Source organism: Limulus polyphemus, unplaced genomic scaffold, assembly GCF_000517525.1.
Source record: "Limulus polyphemus unplaced genomic scaffold, Limulus_polyphemus-2.1.2 Scaffold603, whole genome shotgun sequence".
In the NCBI taxonomy this organism is placed as follows: domain Eukaryota; kingdom Metazoa; phylum Arthropoda; class Merostomata; order Xiphosura; family Limulidae; genus Limulus; species Limulus polyphemus.
Window position 1 is genome coordinate 250293 of NW_013666213.1, and position 20148 is coordinate 270440.

The window sequence follows — 20148 nt, forward strand, 5'->3', positions numbered from 1 at the left end:
ATATATATATATATATACATTGAGCCTTTTTGTATTTAGGTTAGGAAATCTATTTAATTTCTTGGATGTAAAACAGAACTGTTTTATAATTTGTCAATACGTTTTTATTAGGCTGTGCTTCGTCGTGAAATATAAAATATTAGTATCCCTGTTCACCAATTCGTTAAAAAAGGTGTACAAGCAATATTTCAACAATAAAAATACATATACTTAATGAAAAGTTAATGGATGAACCGAACAAGTAAAGGAGATGAAAAAAACTCTACTGGTGGGTAACACTCCAGTTCTAACTATCTTGACTTCCAACAATCCCAGTATTTTTTAACTTTCAGCTCTTAAAGCGTAACTTTTAATATTCCGTTTGTGTTCAGAACAAGCAGATCTCACAGATCTACAAAACGCATAGGTGGCGTCGAGGTGAATAAAACAGTAGCGTCTGTTTTACTATTGTTCTTAGTCTTTTCTTGCGTTTACTATAATATGGCAGCTTGTTAGTGTGCCAAGACTCTGAATTTAAGGGTTCATGGTTCGTGCCCTATTTCCGCAAAAAACAACAACAAAAAAAAACGCACTCTGCAATTTGAGGCCATAGGTGTGCCATAACAGTGACGGTGAAATCTTAATATTGGGTCAAAGAAGATCAGTCTTAGTGTTAGGTGGTGAGTGCATTAGACTAGCTGCATTCCCTATAGTTTATCAGGTGAACCTTATGATAGTTGTTTGTGTAACTTTGCGCGAAAATCCTAAAAATAAATATAAACGAGCTGACGGCTTTTCGAGCCGTTTATGATGAAAAATGGTTAACTGAAAGTAACCGTCGTATAACTAGTTTCTCTTTGAAAGGCCAGCGATGCCTATCTCGCTCTGGTTTTGTATTATGCAATTAAACTACCTGGGAAGCAAACTCAGGTGTTATGTTATACCTCGACAAACAGGATTCTGTCTTAATATGTCGGTCTGAATTATACATAATACAAACAAATATAGCCCACGTACATTGTTACTTCTGTAAGTATGAATGCGTGGCTCTCTATAGATGTGCAAACATACATAGGTATAATATGTATGAATCTACAGTTAAAAACGGATAGATATGTAAAACAAAAAAGTCCAAGATAAATTTGGGTTTTAAATAATTATTAGGGGTAGGAAATGTTTGTTTTTGTACTCATCACCAGTACTGTTAACTGATTATTATACCATTTCATACACAATGTAATTTACACTGTATAATTTAGAAAGTACAAGGTGTATGATTGTATACTTTACATGAATAAAGTATGTGAAATGATCTTCAAAAAGAAATTAACCAAATTTCTTGTTTTATAACAGATTTTCTCGTTAACATGCAAATTTCGATTATGAAACACAATGCTAACAAAATGTACAAAGCCTTGATTCTTAGAATATACTAGCTCAGAGGAATGGGTGCCTAACATTGTTTAAAAGTGGAGCGGATAATGGTAAGGAAGAACTGGAGAACGAAGCGACCCTAGACATTTTTATGCTAAAAAAACAACCGCTAGATAGGCGTTTAAACAAGGGGGCAGAAGGGCATTTTCTACCCCACTCTGAATAGTATAGGGCTGCAGACTACGCCAAGGATCATGCCGCAATGCCATAAAAATACTCCGCACTTTCAGCTATAGATGCGTTATAAGAGTGACAGTCAATAACGTTATTCGATTCAAAACTAGACAAAATATTGCTAAGTAGTTTAAAAGTTGAAACGACATTACCTGAGCCCCATGAATCCTTATCAAGCCGTTTAACTCATTTGCACATAAAGTGTCATTGAGTTTTAAAATTTCAACCATTAGCGCACTTTTATATTATCTTGTATCTCTGTCATTACAACGACATTTCCGCTCGTAGGAATTAATTGTAAACCTAACAAGAGCGATGAAACCGATTCCAACACTAAACGTAAATACATTTACGGTTTTAATTTTGTAGTTTATTCTCTTCTGCGTGATAATATGACACACCCTGTAAAGCCTTCTCGTATATAGTGTACAATACACATTTTAATTATAATCTGTGAAAACATATAATATTGAACCCTTCCCTTGCGATTGTTTGCAGGTTAATAATTTTGAAAGCATTACCCCAAGATTTACACATGGTTTTTACCCAGGACATTCACCAAACTTATCATCCCATTAGAAACATTACTCAAGTGTGAATCACGGTCATGAAGATACGCTGTGATCGCAAAACTAATATCTTCGTGAAATGTGCCATTCCATTGCTTAGATGGGGAGTGAGTGGATATTATTGCTCATGTACCGATTACGTGTCACATATCGAAAGGTCATGCAGGCGTATATTAGATTCGCACCCAATCAATGCTCTACTGATGACGTCACTCCTCCAGCATTCTGATTTTTATGGGTTACAGTATTAATGCCTGCAATAATAACGATGAAAGTAAAAAGTTATACAACAATCTATGAGTTATAGACTTTTATAACATATTTCTTGAGTCCTATTTCAACCTATTTTTTACAATAAGTAGCTCAATCTTGCAAAATTTTTTCTCTCGGTTTCAGAGCATTTTGTATAATTTGTACAATGCAGAATACATTGTATTTTATTGCATTATAAAATGATTTTGTAATTGTAACATAATGTTATATTAATATCCCAGTTTTTTAACCATGATAATGTGTTATAATAAAAAAAGGGTTGTATTAAAATTAAAATAAGAGTTGTATTATGACGATGGTGTATATTTTATTCTACGATAAAATGATATTGTACTTGTATTATCAAGTCATTGTAATTGCAGTTGCTTTTGTAATGAACTTGAATGTCAACTTACAGATTATTAAGAAGTTCTAATGTATAATTAAAAATTGTTAACAATTTGATGTTTTGTAAAACAAATAGTATTGTCGAGTGTATTCAAAACTTTTACAATGACATCGACGATTCCTTTCATATTTCAGAAGTTTTAAACCCTAAATTACGTCAACTATTAATTTCGAATTTAATTTAGTATGTTTTGCTTGTTTGTCCTTTAGCACAAAACTACACAATGAGCTAAACGTGCTCTGCCCACCACGGGTATCGAAATCCGGCTTTAGCGTTATAAGCCTTCAGACTTACAGCTGAGTCACTGGCGGGGGGGGGGCACTAATATGGAACCATATTTAAAGTTTTAAATATTTCGTTTTCAAGACTGATGTTTAGTGAATGATAAATTTATTTTACCGAAATAACATGCCAATATAAAGTGTTCATATAAAATGAACACTTGTATACTGCTCTGAGTCAGTTTTAAGGCTGCTTATTTCTTCTCCGTCAAGAAACAGCAGCTAAGAAAAACAAAAACAGATACATTTGTCCCTCACACAAATCTAATCCATTATAATGGCCACATATTTGTAATAGATAGAAACTAATTTAATATTCATAAAACTAAAAGATTCTTTTCAATAAGTGCTGGTACGACTTCACAGAATAATGCAGAAAATGCTTAATCGTGGAATTTCTACGCTATTATAACATTTTGCTTATGACGTACAACAAATGGGTTAAATTTAATATGTATAGCCAATTAGAGCAGCAACATCAAGTTTTAAAACTGGTGCAATAAGAACTGCATTGGGGGAGATAGTGAACCCTATTGTTATCTTAACTCAAGTGGGGAATGATATGTCATTTCAACTAATCGTTCCCACCAAGGCCTCTCCACTTTGACTAGACGAGCAGCCAACTATGATGAATGGTTTGAAAGAACATTGTCAGACAAGCCACAGATGTTCTCAACTATTCATCTACATATAGAAAACGAAACGGGACCATGCTTTTGTTTAGACGTCGCACTTGACATTAGGATATTAATCCCTCGTTCTTGTGATTCACGTGTGGTTCTCTGGTCGGCTCACCCTACTCTGACTCACTGTGTATTCTGTGTTTCCTCGAATAATGTACGGGGGGAACCGTTGTATTGATTGTAAAACTTTGGACATGTTTAAAAAATAACCTTTCAGGAAGGTTGAAATAACTGCTTAGTTTGTTTGAAGAAAGACATTGGGTTGTTAGGGGGAAACGATTTTTTTTTTAAATCAGTGTATTCGGACAAGTTTTTCATCGTATTTCGTGCAACATTTTATATTGTTTTCTCCAGTTTTGTTATTAAAAGCATTTTCTTTTTTGTAGCTTAGCTAGAAACTTAAGACTGGTTTAGTCCATACAATTAAATAAATCTATAACTTTATACTTCTATATTTTTTTAACAACCCATCTTGTAATTCTGTTTATGTGATTGTTAGGTTTGACTAGAAATGCCTAAAGTCATTCAGCTGATAATGTATTGAGTAAACATATTAATGAGGTTAGAGCTAAGTTACTCATTATATTTATGTGTTCAAACTAGCGATTAGATTATGCACATTATGATTGTAGCAACATCTTCTTTGAGTTAAGAGTTGAGCAAATAATGTCTAGGAAAAATGTTCTTCTTTCTACAGTTATCGTAGGACCAGTTGATTTATGACCTAAGTTAAAACTGTGAATATTTTCTGTTATTTTATAAAATTCGTACTGCTGATTGAATTTAACTTGTCATGTCTGTACGTAAAGAATAAACTAACTTTAGAAAGATCGATATATTTTAAATAGACACTTTTTAACACAGGTCCTAAAGACAAAACCATCATGACGAAGGCGAAAAGTAAAACGTCGACGTTAATAAATATGTTATAAATTTGTATTCAGCTCGCCCCTGATGAAAAAAGGTCCACCTTTCGAAAACACTCAGTTATATGGTTGTATTTTTGTCTTTAATTGATTTTAACTAGCTCGCCCCTGATGAAAAAAGGTCCACCTTTCGAAAACACTCAGTTATATGGTTGTATTTTTGTCTTTAATTGATTTTAACTAGCTCGACCCTGATGAAAAAAGGTCCACCTTTCGAAAACACCCAGTTATATGGTTGTATTTTTGTCTTTAATTGATTTTAACTTACGTGCTTTCCTAACATCATTTACAAATTTGTACGTTAATCTTTTTTCTATATGTAATATTAAATATTTTTCTCGATGATTGACTGCTTTACTGTAAAAAAATTACATTCGTTGTAAAATAATACCAATCCATTCAATCGCACATAACAAACAATTTTAAGAATGGTACAAAACAATATTTTATTTTGATGGTTATTACAACACATTTGGCAAACTGAAGCTTATCTGAATACGTTTATAATCAATGTATGAGCACCACTGCACATATAATTATATATTGAAAAGTGAGGGAGGAATCTAGCAATTTTTGTATCTAAAAGAAAAGAACAAAATTATTTGTAAATAGCAACTTTTAACAAGATTCAAAATATTTTAGCCTTGTAATGCAATGACAGAACAAGGCAGTAATTATATTAAAACGCTACTGACTGAAGTTGCTATTGCAATCACTATAGGTCAATTTCGTCATTCAAGAGCTTCTAACAATTTTCATTTTAAATAACAAATAATAATGTATTTGTATAGTTTTCGTATCACATCTGTATCTCAATACACGCCTCTCAGTAGCACAGCGGTATGTCAGTAGATTTACAACGCTAGAAACCGGGTTTCGAGACCTGTGGTGAGCAGAGCACAGATAGTCCACTTTGTGCTTAATTACAAAAAATCTAAATGATATTTTGAATGAGAATAAAACCTATAGTTTGTAATTATTACTTTACATTTCGATCCTACATTTTATAGATACAAGTACGTGAAAGTGTGAGTTACTACGCAAATTAGTATGCTATAAATATCTATATATTTTACATCATATTTCTTTTGATGTGGTATTACTGGTTAAGAATACAGACCAAGAAGAACAGAGTGCAAATCGTGGTACGGCTGTATCCGATTGAGGATAAACTATATTAGGATGAACCAAATGGAGTAACAACACAACTATAAATAGTACTTTAGTTAGTGTTGACCTAAAGTTTAAGTTAACCTGCAAGTTTAGAAGGCAATGATAACTTCTGTGTACTGAACACTCAACTTAACTAGACTAGTAAAATGTTATACTGACTGAACTAAACTTTTTACGAAAGTAGACTTTAACTCATCAGAATTATTAGGAACCTGTAACCTCCAGAGTTGTAACAACCAATAATCGGTTACAGGATTTTGATAACTCTATATTCCCATGCGAAACATCTATCAAACGATCTCAGAAAGGTCAACTTCTAATGTGGTCAAATAAATCAATAATAGCACGGAGAAAGCCGCCCTAAGGTTGTTAGCTACTCGGAAGATGAGACATTCTTAGTATAAAAAGGTCAATAGCGAATATCTACACATAACGAACGGTCAACAGCGAATATCTAAATACAACGAAAGGTACACAGCGAAAATCTAAATACAACGAAAGGTCAACAGCGGATATCTAAGTACAACGAAAGGTCAACAGTGAATATCTAAGTACAACGAAAGGTCAACAGTGAATATCTAAGTACAACGAAAGGTCAGCAGTGAATATCTAAGTACAACGAAAGGTCAACAGTGAATATTTACATACAACGAAAGTCTAGACACATACACTAATCTTGATAGGTTATATTTCAGAATATCAGATTAATATCCTTAGTTTGTTTTGTTTGTAATTAAGCTCAAAGCTACACAATGGGCTATCTCTGCTGTACCCACCATGGGTATCGAAACCCGGGTTCTAGCGTTATAAGTCCGCAGACTTAATGCTGTGCCACTGAGAGGCAAGATCATTAGAAAAATGGTCGTTTTATTTCTTTATATAAACTTTAGTTACCTTATGATGTATTTAGAATTGTTGGTGCAACGTCTTGATTAAGTATTATATGGGCTGCCATGGTCAGGTGGTTAGGGCGCGTGACTCGCAACTTGAGGGTCGCAGGTTCGAATCCGTGTCCCACAAAACATGCTTGCCCTTTCAGCCGTGGGACGTTATAATGTTACGGTCAATACCACTATTCGATAGTAAAAGAGTAGCTCAAGAGTTGGCGGTGGGTGGTGATAACTAGTTGCCATCCCTCTAGTCTTTCACTGCTAAATTAGGGAGGACTAGCGCAGATAGTCCTTTTGTAGTTATGCGCGAAATTTACAAACAAACAAGTATTATATGTTCATAATACCGAAAACGTCGACAGTCAGTTCAGTATTAGAATAAATTTGTAAGGCTGCTATAATTGAAATTTATAAAATAATTAATAAAGCTATTAAAGACAAGCGTTAATTGATTGTTATAAACGTAGTTAGCTTGATAAAGACTAGTGCTTTTTGAAGATTTTAAAACATCGGCGAGGTTTTTAAATCCAGACGCTATGAACGAATGTAATTGGATCTAGTGACAAAGATTTGAAAATGTGACGCTCGAATATTTTTAAATTCTGGATCTTTAACAACACCTATCTTTAGAAACTTGTAGGTCGTTTGGGGTTTCTAAAGGACTTTAAGAATTCAACTGGATTCTCTGATCTTTATATAGACACTGACAATGAAGCTTAACAGTTTAGGCGAAACAAAATATGTTTTAACATATGCAATGGAAAACAGAAAAGATAAATAACCTGTGTTTTGAAGAATGTGTCATACGTGGTTTCTGTAGTTTCCTAATTCGACTTTTCTCTCCTCTGCATAATACTTGAACTTATACCTCACGTCACAGATCATTATATAGTCAGGAAATAATTTATTACAGCGATTAATATAGTGTCCCCACTGATATAGTAGGTTACAAATTTTAACAAACTACCACATTAGGAGAAAGATGATCTCTCTCTCTACAGTTAGACATTTATTGTTCTGGATAACCTATTGAAAGCACACGCAGACAACACCTATTAGTATTACTCTATGTCACCAGTGCATGTAGTCCGTAAAATGTCATTAACAAAGCACTTAACTTAAGTATTCTGGATGATTTTATTTGGCTCTAGACTAGCAATGCTTAAGCCTAATTACTTTCTAACTCACGTTGGTAAAATGTTAATGAAAATTAAATAAATGGAGACTGAAATGCTTTCAGTAACTGCATAATAACTTGTAGTGCTTTGACAAGAACGCAGACAATAAATTATTATTTCTCTTTTATGTTTCACTTTCTATATGTATGTTTGAACGGCCTTAACCACCGTTTCACAGATATTTTAAAATTTGAATGACGTTAACACCTTTTTAATTAGAAAATGTGTGTAGGGCGTTGTTACGCTATTATTAGTTTACTAGTAGAGACCCGCAAAATATTTGCAGTCAAATTAGTATCTTTACTGCAACAGTGCTTCTTTAAATACAGGATTTTTAGAATACTACAAAAGGATTCTAATCGCAGACACCGAAATCTGTAAGTCCACTTGTCTTAGGCCTAACATTAATTAAGCCTTTATTAAGTAAGGCCTATATTCGATAAAGAGTTAAATTATCACGGTAACTTGTGTAAATTTTTTGCTTTAGTTTAGTTAGGGTTAAACTTGACTTGACTTAATACTATCAGTAAATAAACTTATAATGTTATTCTACGACCTAATGTTAGACCTTTTTAAAAATTTTCATAAGCTGTTAATATATTGTTGTACAAAATGTCTACTAAAGTACACTTACATCTGCCTTTCGTTTACATCCAATGAATGCGCATTTAGGTAGTAAGGTGCGTGCGCATTTTAAAACACACGACAAAAACTGGGTATTATTATAATAGATTAGCATAAAATTTTACAAGAAAAATACACCAAGGATGCTGTTGGGTTTTTTTTTACTGGAAAGCTACACAATGGGCTATCTGCGCTCTGTCCAATGCAGAGAATCGAACCACAGATCTTAGTGTTGTAATTCAAGGAGAAAAAAATGTATGGAATAAAGTGCATGGTATGGCAGACAGTGTTGTCTTTAATTTCTTTACATTCCAATGCTTCCTTTAAAAATGGAGCAATTTATGTTTAAATGCCGACAGTATTCATGGCTCTTACAAAATAACTAACCTAACATTTCTTATTTCTTTTATGTTTTTGAAGTCAAAGCCATTAAAGCATAAAAATTATTAAAATGTGCCATTATTATTTTATCGTTGTTCTCTCTTTTGTTGTCTAGCTTCATATTACAAATCATTTTGTTAAGTTTAAATTATCGAAGATATTTTGCATAGTTAAAGTTTAATCTTTATTTTGATGAGCATTTTTTCTTAACGAAGTTACCTTATAAGTAGATAAAAATTGACAAACCACATAACTAAAATGTTGAAAAACCGATTTATTTCAAAGAAGTTAACACTGGAACCTATTCGATCTAAACAGCCTAGAGATTCGATAATTAAACAATAACGGCTATCTGAAATAATAAAAAAAATAACTTGGAAAATGTTTTATTAGAATTACTAGAACGATAATGTTTTTTTATTTGTTTGTTTGTAATTAAGCACAATTTTGAGTAAATTTTAGCTGAGATATATTCTACACTTAAACTGGTCACCCTGCATGTTCACTGTTAATATCTATGCTTACCAGAATTCCGTTCTCCTCACTGCCACTGAATAAACTATCATTGTTTGTTGCCAAATAATTTGGTTTTGGATGCGCCTGCGAAGAGAATTCTCCTTCAGTTTTTCTTATCCCATTGTTTGTTTGTAGATAAGCACAAAGCTAAACAATGGGCTATCTGTGCTCTACCCACCACGGGTATCGAAACCTAGATTCTAGTGTTGTAAGTCCGCAGACATATCGCTGTGTCACTGTGGGGTAATAATTTTTTTTTCTAGGTGCTACATATATAACTAACTGAAATTAAACTTAAATATAACACATCGCAGTTCAATACATTTAAGTTATTGACGTAATGTAAATAAGAACGAAACCATCCGCACTTCAGTTTAACTGTTAGTTTAATAATTCTCGCGGTTTGTCTAAGTTTTCTTTCAACATAAAGTTCAGTCGTTTCTGTATTCCATTATAACGTTAAATTTTCGACCACTTTTTAAAATGAAGGTATTTTTCAACACTGCTGTATCTTCATTACATAATTAATAGGTCAGGTCTTAATCCAAATATACGTGTGTTTGCGTAAAATAAGAGACTTAGTGTACCAGAAAATCCTTTAAGTGAATGCGAGTTAGACACCGAATTTAAACAATTATAGAATATCCACGTCAAGCCTATTTAATTCAAGAGAGTTAATTAAGTGACGGAAAATGGTAATTTTTATGCAAAGAATGGTGTTTATAGATCGTCTGACCAACATTAGAAACCATCGGAGCAGAAATTCTCATTAATTTATATGAAACAAGCGTGCATCAAAATAACAAAGAAGATACAGGACAATAGAAGTTGTTAATTGGGGTATTTAAGACTCGTTGTTTTCTCTAATTTGCGAAGATCGATAATTAGTTTCTGCCACCTGATGCTATTTTGAAAGGAATATACGCGTGTCACCTACGTGTTATGAATTTCACGAAAATATCAACGCTCTTATCCACGTGCGTAAAATTATGCATAATTATTTAGACAGAGAATTGCTCAAACTTGCTTTTAATGCGTTAGTACGTGTGTTATCATAGCGTTTCCCTATGTTTTTATAGTAGAATAAATCTGTTATAGTGGAGTTTAACTAATATCAGTGTCAGATGTACATACATCCACGTTTTTCAGTAATAAAAAGTAATTTAAATTAGACAAAGAGTTTTGTTTGTTACATAGAACACGACAATAGAAACAATTAAATAAGAAAAAATATCAAATAATAGGAAAGGCACAAAACAAATTAAACTAATATATATTAAATATTAATTGTGGTAGCATAACTTTTACACGGTCTTAAACGTTTTTGAAGGTTTCGAACGTTGACTTGTTCGAAAAATGCAATACTATTCCCCAATAACATAAACCAATTGCAGTAATGAAAGCAGGACAATGTAAATGTTTTTATTTTTCATATTTTACTTCAACAAAAGTTTATAAAGATTGTTTCTTGTTAGTAGAAAGTTTGACTCATTTATTAGTTTTTAATATGCTGAAAGTTTGTTCTTTGCTTATTTTTTTATATTTCGCGCTAGCCGTCTCTAATTTAGTAGTGAAAGACTAGAGGGAAGGCAACTAGTCATCACCACCCACCGCCAACTCTTGGGCTAGTCTTTTACCAACGAATAATGGGGTTCACCGCCACATTATTAATTCCCCCACGGCTGAAAGGGCAAGTATGTTTGGTGGGACGGGAATTCGAACCCGCGACCCTCAGATTGCGAGTCGAGCGCTCTAACCACCTGGCCATGATGCTGAAAGACTTTGAACATTTCTTTTTCTATGTGGTATTCTGTGACGGAAATATATTCACTGGTAAGTTAAATCAGCAATAACAGGATGAACGCGGATTTGACTGATAGGTAAGTGTTAGTGGGAGTGACAGAACACAAATGAAGCACAAGTCAAGAAGAAGGAATGTGATCAATCTTTACACAGAAAAGTAATGGAGCTTCATTTGCCAACCTCTGAATGCGATTCAGCTCATATGATATATGTCTGACCATACATTTTACGACAGTCATGTTTTAATGGTAGGCTAAGTTACACTGAGTTTACAGACGACGTCATTGCACGACAGTAGGTCTGACAAAACCAAACCGTTGTCTTCTCTGATTATCAAGAATAGACTAGCTTGAAGTTTTTATTCACAAACAGGACGTTACCAAAATTACACTTTCCAGTTGTGTCAATTAGACACCTGTTAAATATCGAAGACTGCTCTGTATTTACATGTAAATATCGTGTAATCGACCTTGAAAAAGTCTGCTTTCTGGTCACTCAGGTCCAACAAACCAATGACAAAGGAAAAACAATACAAACTGGCACCAATTAGAAACGTGTCACTTCCCTCTGCCACATGTCACGGCTGCCAAGAGTGGATTTTAAAAGAAAACTAATATTTAGAAATATATATACCAATTTTTACGGTTTTTGTATTAAACTGAGTGAAAGCTAGACTTAATGGTAATAATATAAGTATTATAATTATGTTACATTCGTTCTTACACGGTAACTGCTACAACTTCTGTGTAATAGTTGTAAGCACAGTTATGTTTGTTTGTAGTTATGCACAGAGTTACACAATGGGCTATCTGTGCTCTGCTCACCACGGGTAACGAAACACGGTTTCTAACGTTTTAAGTCTGCAGACATACTGCTGTGCCACTGGGGAGCTAGAGTTTAAGATACTGTTGGAAATATCTTTATTGAAACGCTTTTTGACAGATTTTACCATTTTTATAAGTGTTTTAATACAATCTTATATCAAAAATTAATTCTATTTCAATTTGTCCCCCGCTGCGACAGCGATAAGTCTAAGGACTTACAACGCTAAAATTCAGGGATCAATTCTCTGTGGTGACACAGCAGATAGTTCAATGTGGCTTTGATAAAAAATAAACAAAGTGTCTCAACGTAAGAATAATAATACAATAATACTACATAAACAAAGGTTTCACAGACCAATTAAAATTGGTCTTAGGTTTGTTTGTTTGTTTGTTTGTTTTTATTTTACACATAATATGATGATCTTGAGATGCAACTAAACAAGAACAAAATCCATATATGTTACATCACAGTAACGTATTATTGTTTATATGCCTTTTATATTACATAAAGAACTGGGGGAAAAACCAAGAACGTTTTTTTGTTTTTGTTTTTTTTGCCTTTAAATGGTAAGAGAATCTGGTTAAGATATTTAAAGAAATAACGCATAACAAATGTTCGTACATTGAATAGAAACTTTGAATTTTGACCACAAATTTGTGTTGAACTACGGCTTTCTTTGAAGAAACGTATTATTTAACATATGCATTTTTATTAAATTTAAAATGCATAATTGGAGTTACAAGATGGTGTATAACAGTGTAATCAGCTTAAACTTAATAGAATTGCAGAAAATATTTATGTGCAGGTATACAATTTTACTATATTAATTAAGCATCAAAGTTATATCGTTATATGATATTATCTCAGCGTTAACAAGATTCCGGGAATGTTTAATTAAAATAGCTAAAACAAACATTAAGAAATGTGAAACAGTTTTGTTCTGTTCTTATTATCTTTTTGTTTTTCATGAAAAAAATATTACTCAACGAGATAGTTTTTGCATAACAAAAAACGAAACGTACGTTTTATCTCTTTCAAGAGTAGCCCACGCGATATCGTGAACTCTTATTAAATTAGGAATAGGAGTATGAGCTAGAGAATAAATTCAGTTGGGAATAAATTACAGACTATATATGATATACGATATCCGGAACAAGCTCGAACAGATCAAGCGATGAAATTAAAAGGCCCGTAAAAACGGCTGACGGCCATCAGCCAGTCAAGACGTGGACCTAATAGCCTGGTGAAGAAACCAGAAACTACAGATACACATTCACCCAATGAAAAAACTCCAGCAGGAGTAGCCCTCCATGAGTTCAACTGAAGAACAGAGAAAGCCAGTAGATTTCCAGACACTATGCACTAAATCCTAAACTAGGAAGGCTCTTTCCTTAAAGTATTCGCAGCTGCATATTTACTTTAAATTTCATTTACATTCTTTTAAATTTTCCGACTGCAAAAGTGATCTTTGTTAGCAATCTTTCTTTTGTCTCTGAAGCTTTCTTTTCTACATAATCTAGCATATATCTGGTCGCTAGAATTAAACAATGACATTGTATAGTGTTAAATACGTTCACATACCCAACACCTGTTTTAGTGAGAATTATTATTTTGGGTAAGGTTTTCTTATTTATTAATATGAAAACTTACCAAATTAACAAATATTCTTGATAAGACATGAGATTTGGTTCTTAAAATTTTTCTAGCTTATTTTATTAACTTTAAAGGAAAGTCAACATTTTCTCTTAACTTAAATTTATAAAAACGTTTAAACACTATAAATTATGAACGTGTGTGTGTGTGTATGTTCTTTCTTCTAATACTGTCAGTCGATATAAGTTTTTTCATATTGAAAGCAAAAAAAAGTTTAATTATGTAACATCTACATGAACGTATCATAATTGATCGAGAAATATAAAAATGTTCCAAAAAGTGTAATAAAAAGCTTGAATAGCTTTCGGGAATTTAAACTGTTACAATTAATTGGTTTTGAGGAAGAAATTTCTTTAATAAAATACAAAATTCTCTAACATTCTAACAAAATTTCAGGAAACTTCACTAAGAAGTAGCCAAAAAACTTTTTTCTTGGACACACTATAACTTTTAGAAATTCTTTCCTGTTTCCTGCACGTGCGAGTTCTGTAGCTTACGGGTCATTACCAACCCAACTGACCCCAACCGTTCGAGACCCAGAACTACTAAGAAAGAAAACGAAATAGGCAAGCTGCCAGCCTGGAATCAAATGGAGAGGATAGAGATGATCTTTTTCAGCTTCTTCTCCATCTTATCGAACGTTTGTAGCCGAGTAAACAGGATGTAGAATGGTTTTCGATTTCCTTTGTTCCTTCTAACCCATTAATGAAGAAACACACCATTAACTTAAATTACCTTTCACTCTCTCGAGGAGCCATTAGTGTGTGTTGTTAGGTGTTTTAAGAACGAATAATAAATTTTTACTTTCAAACTACAATTCATATTTTGTGGTTAGTTCAAACTGTATTATGACAGAACGGAAAACAAAGTTCGTAGTGAGAGTTCTCAGCCATTGAATAAAAGTAACCTACTCACTCTAAGTTGCATTCCTTATAATTCAACTATTGTTAATAAATGCACAACTAAGATAATTTTACTACACAGAATTTATGCATGTCATCCATAAACATACGCGTAACATCGATATGTAGCAAAACCTGTAGTGTTTTTTTTTCCAATTAATAACTTAATTTCTATATATACTTATCTAACTTATAATCGTTCAAAAATAGATAACAGCCACAAACATTGTTAAAATTGATGAAAAATAGTAAATACTTTGAGTAGACTACGGAACATGGCATTCGCGATAAGTAAAGTACGTAATACACTGGGTCTTTGAATTCCATAATTTATGGCTCATGTCTCATTGCTGCAAAAGGTGCTCCAATTTTGGGACTGTGGATGTACTATAAGAGCAATGGTCAAATCTCAAGATCAGACAAAACTAGTCAGGGTTAACGGTGGATACTGTTAACTAACTGCCTTCTCTCTAGTTTACCAGATCATACTTATGTGTAGCTTCATGCGAAATTTCTGAAATAAACAAACACTTATTACAGCAGCATCTACCAAAAGTGTATACACATCGATTATTTCTGAAGGATGAAGTTTCAGGGACTCTCTTGGTATTTTATTAAGATCCCGGTCAGCAAGAAAGCCACCCTTTGGGCTGCTGTGCGCACTTTTGTAAAAAAAGTATCAAAAATAAGGGAAAGTGCACATTACACGGAATGGTCGAAAAGGAAGCAGGTTTCAGAATTTAAAATTCCTTTCTGGTCGCGGAGAAACAGGCGAAAACGATCAGCTACCTCCCGACTTACCAAAAAATCAAAGGAAAGAATCGGAATGCTTTGATTTTAGCAAATATTTATTTTAGTTCCAATGATGTTATTAATCAATTTCAATGCATAATTAGTGAGAATAAACATGTTTCTAGTTTTCTACTAGTACGTCTTCAATCTCAATGTCCAAATCTTGTAACGAAACGGCCCGGTTAGGGCGCTCGACTCGCAATCTGAGGGTCACGGTTTTGAATCCCCGTCCCACCAAACATGCTCGCCCTATCAGCCGTGGGGGCGTTATAATGTGACAGTCAACGCTAGGCCTTGTTAGACTTAATGTGTACTAACTTATTCTTTTCTACTGCTATTAATGCTTATAGAAAATTAGAATATATTCATATTTTACATATTATATTAATTTATCATTTTATTTAGTTTAAACCTAAAAAAGTTTATAAGGTGTATTCGAATCAAATATTATATGACTTCTAGATAACTTAATATACTTCTTGTTACCTGTAATGTGACACATTTTAGTGCGTCACGATACAAGTTTTATAGGATGCAATTGTAAGTAAGGCCTGAAAATTTTCCTTCTTTCATTCCGCCCATTCACATTACTGGCTTAGACTGGTTATTTATCAGTCAATAATTTATTCTTGTCTACGATAATTCGGTAAAGAAAAAAACGGTATTAATAATAAGGTTTTATATGAGGGCCAGAAAATCTAAATGGTTTGTCAAAATGATGTAGGGTTTAATTAACCTTAGCGTATTATTTCTAGGCCTACAACGTGTTGATAAAATTACTCCTACGCTTTCAGTTCATTAGGCTTAGTCTATGAAAGTATTGGGCTAATATTTTCCTTCCTAATTTTGAGTAGTAATCTCATTCAATAAATTCTTTCGGGTTATACTGGACAAGGAGATTATTTCAGTTTTATATCCTTTCCTCTGCATTAATGAGATTAAATATAGGTATTGGTGTAGGCTCATAACATGGATCATAAGAAAGAGGTATTTTTTATTTAATATGTTTTTATATAAGAGATTATATATATAACTAATCGATACCGTTTTATAAGGAATAAGTACTTTATAACTTGCAATATAGTTTCAACACTATATCAACTAAATATTTTGTGAATATTTTGAAAGTTATATATATATATATATCCCTTACATATAAGAACAATTCTTGTCGCTTGCTATCTCTCGCATGAAACTAAAGCAACAAACTTTAAGTAAGGGTTAAGTTGTGTCTTATTCGAATCATCGGTTGTTTCTGCTACACCTAAAAGTCTGCCCCCCAGTGGCCCAGCGGTATGTCTGCGGACTTACAACGCTAGAAACCGGGTTTCGATACCCTTGGTGGGCAGAGCACAGATAGCCCTTGTGTAGCTTTGTGCATAATTAAAAACAAACAAACAAACCTAAAAGTCTAAACATAAATAATGAAGTTTCGATTTTCATTGTATTCTGTTTTTCTTCTTTTGAAACCCATAGAACTCCTTCAAAAATTTACTCAGCCTTACCAAGTTATATTACTCTATTGTTTTAATAGTTTACCAGAAAAATGCTAGTTCTTATCTTAAAATTTACTCTGTAAAGATAAAACGCAATCCATACGAGAAATAAATGACTGAACGTAGAACTATATTTTTACATTCGAATGTTTTTTGAAACTTAGAACTCCAAGAAATAAATAATTCGTTTTATTATCTATTCGGTATCCCTTTCTTGTTTAAACATAAAACTTCTGAAATACATAGAATTAGCTCCTATGACATTTTGTAGAATTCTTTCCTACGTAGAATTAAAGTGTTTTTTTTCCTTCATAAAGGTAGAACTTCAAATATGAATTAACCATTTATTGTTTCACTGTTTTGCTATTTATTGATTCTGCTGTTTTCATCATACATCATTCAGTTAAATGTGTGCTCTTTCCTTCTTGCTTGGGAATAAAATAACTAAAATATTTTGTTTTTATCATGATACTAAACTTCCGTTTGTTACCATGATGTTTTTACTTCGAAACAAAAGAAGACAGTTCATTCCCTTTCCAAATAGTAATGTATCTGAATGTAAAACAAAATTAAAACTTCAACGATCACCTTATACATTAATTTGGCAGTGTAACAGTCTTAATCCAGCCTTCTTGCTCTTGCTTAATGTTTTGCAACCTACCCATTATACGACTACTGAAAATTAACTACACTTTATAAGAACGACTTTCTAGAACTTATACAGCCCTTGGAACTACTTCTCCTAATACCGATCTTACTCATTCTGATGAATGTAGTTATGCAATCTTGCCTAACACTGCCGTTATCATTGTAACAAACTTCTGCTAATGACTACAAGGTCACCATTAAACCAAATAGCTTGATACATTTTTTATAAAACAGTATACATGGATGTCAGTGGGTCAAAGACAAAATCCATTGTAGCTACATTGTGATTGATGTGATTCCAGTTTCTTTGGCTATCTTTCTTGGCGATTATTTCGAGGTGTGTTAAAGTGGCTCATGAGCCTCTTTTAACTTTAAATCCTCGTTTGGATTCTTCTTAACAGTACCAAGATATATGTTCAGCTTCATCGCAACGTCGTTTTAGATTAGAATGTTTTCTTTCACTGTGGATTAGGGTTTTGTTTTGAGTTAACTTGGGGTGGAACTGCAGAGCCAGTTGTTTTTAAATGCACTGCTGTGCAAGTTTTTTCGATTCCATGGGGAGCATTGAAGGCTATGTTCTTTGAAATGCCGTGACCTTTAGTTCTGCGTCGCTTCACAGTTTCGTTATGCGAATATTCTTCGAAAATGACTGTAACATAATACAGCCATAAGGCTAACCTCGATGGCATTGCTCTGTGAAATGGCCGAAAATTTGCCATTAATGAAATATATAGGTGTTAAACATGTTACACACGACGCGATGTCTCTTATCTTTTATGTTATCTTATCTCTTACACTGCATATGTGAATCTTACTTATAAAGTGCGATTAAGTCTATGCAAATGTTTACATCTTTAAGGCTCAAGCATTCAATAGAAACTTCACATGACGGCGATTTGGGAAATTTGAGGAATGAAAATAACTCGCTGTATTCTTTCAATGTGTGTGTGTGTATGTAGAGGGCTGGGTCCTAATAAAGTGTCCAGTCAGTATAAATGAAGTTGGAACAAAAAAAAAAATCTCAAAGATGAATTCGAAATCCAGAATTTTCCCATGAAAAATAAATAAAATAAGTGATGTGTGAACGTGCTTGTCTTTACCATTGGAACTAAGTTTCAGAATACGCCGTGGTGATGGTCCAGTACCACACCAGGTTTCAAAGTATCGGTATCAGGGTATAAAGAGCCAACCTAGAACCCAGATCTAATAGAACATCTTTGGGACTATCATGAGCGTTTTTTTCTCAGGTTTAAAAATTGCTAAACCAATTAATAAAAATGAGTCCCCCCCCCCCATAATCGTCTATGACAACATGACCAATAAATACTTTTAGCAGGGCATTATGTATATACGTATGCCATTAAATGCGAATAACCTTTGAGAAATTTCAGTAAGTAAGTAAAGGAACACAACAGTTCCATTTCATTAAAGGTCAAGGTCACAGTTAATGACTTTGTTTTGCCAGATCCTGTTTAGCCTTAAACTAATGACAACAATTTCAAAGTTATAGCAGTATAAGGATAAGTCTACAAGCTTGACATCCATTTTAAGGCAAGTATGATTAAAATTAAATGTGATAAGATGATAATTAAAATTTCTGGTGTTTTTTTTTTTTTTACAGTTAATCCGAAACATAAAAAAGTGACGCGAAAGCTGGTTGCCAGTAAATCAAATAGAAAATGACAGCTATGTCATCCGGAAATTGGATCTTTCATGATCGGAAGTTTGCCTTTTCTCATTCACTGTAAGTTGAGACTGTTTTGCAGTACTATCATTTATTCATTTATTTCTCCATTTTTACATCGGCATGTTTTGTCTAACAGCTGTATAGTAATTATAGAAATTATTTGGTCATTTATAGCAAGAGTTTGTATTTTGTTCACTTCCAAATACGCTTCTAACAAAAAATAACGTTTCCAATAGCACTATGATTCGATGTCATACGACATTCTGTGTTACAAATAGACTGATATTGTGATAATAAGGCCTCGAACGTTTCATATTTGAAGATAATTATGTTAATATCTAATTATCGAATTTTTACATTTCACAAGAAGAGTCAATGAAAGTCAATCAAGCAGTAGAAATGATAACATACAAATTATATTAGATGTCGTAACACGTTCTCTCAAAGTTTTTTGACACTCAACAAATCTATAATGGCCCCCAGTAGCACAGCGGTATGTCTGCGGATTTACAGAGCTAGAAACTAGGTTTCGATACCCGTGGTGGGCAGAGCACAGATAGCCCATTGTGTAGCTTTGTGGTTAACTTCAAACAACAACAGCAAAAATAAATCTAATTCTGGTTACACAAACAAGGGGAGTGTAGATCAGTTAATAGCTTTAAAATACACATCTCAGTAAAACGTGGTATCTGTTATGGTTCACTTTGTAAGTATAACCACATAATACATTTATTTAGTTTTTAATATAATTGTTTGTCTGTTCACTTGAACCACACCTTAAGCATAGAATGGACTAAACACTCAGGTAAAAAACCGTATGATTTAGGCATACGTATCCCTAATTTTGAACTGCGGACCAGAGGGAAGTCCAAT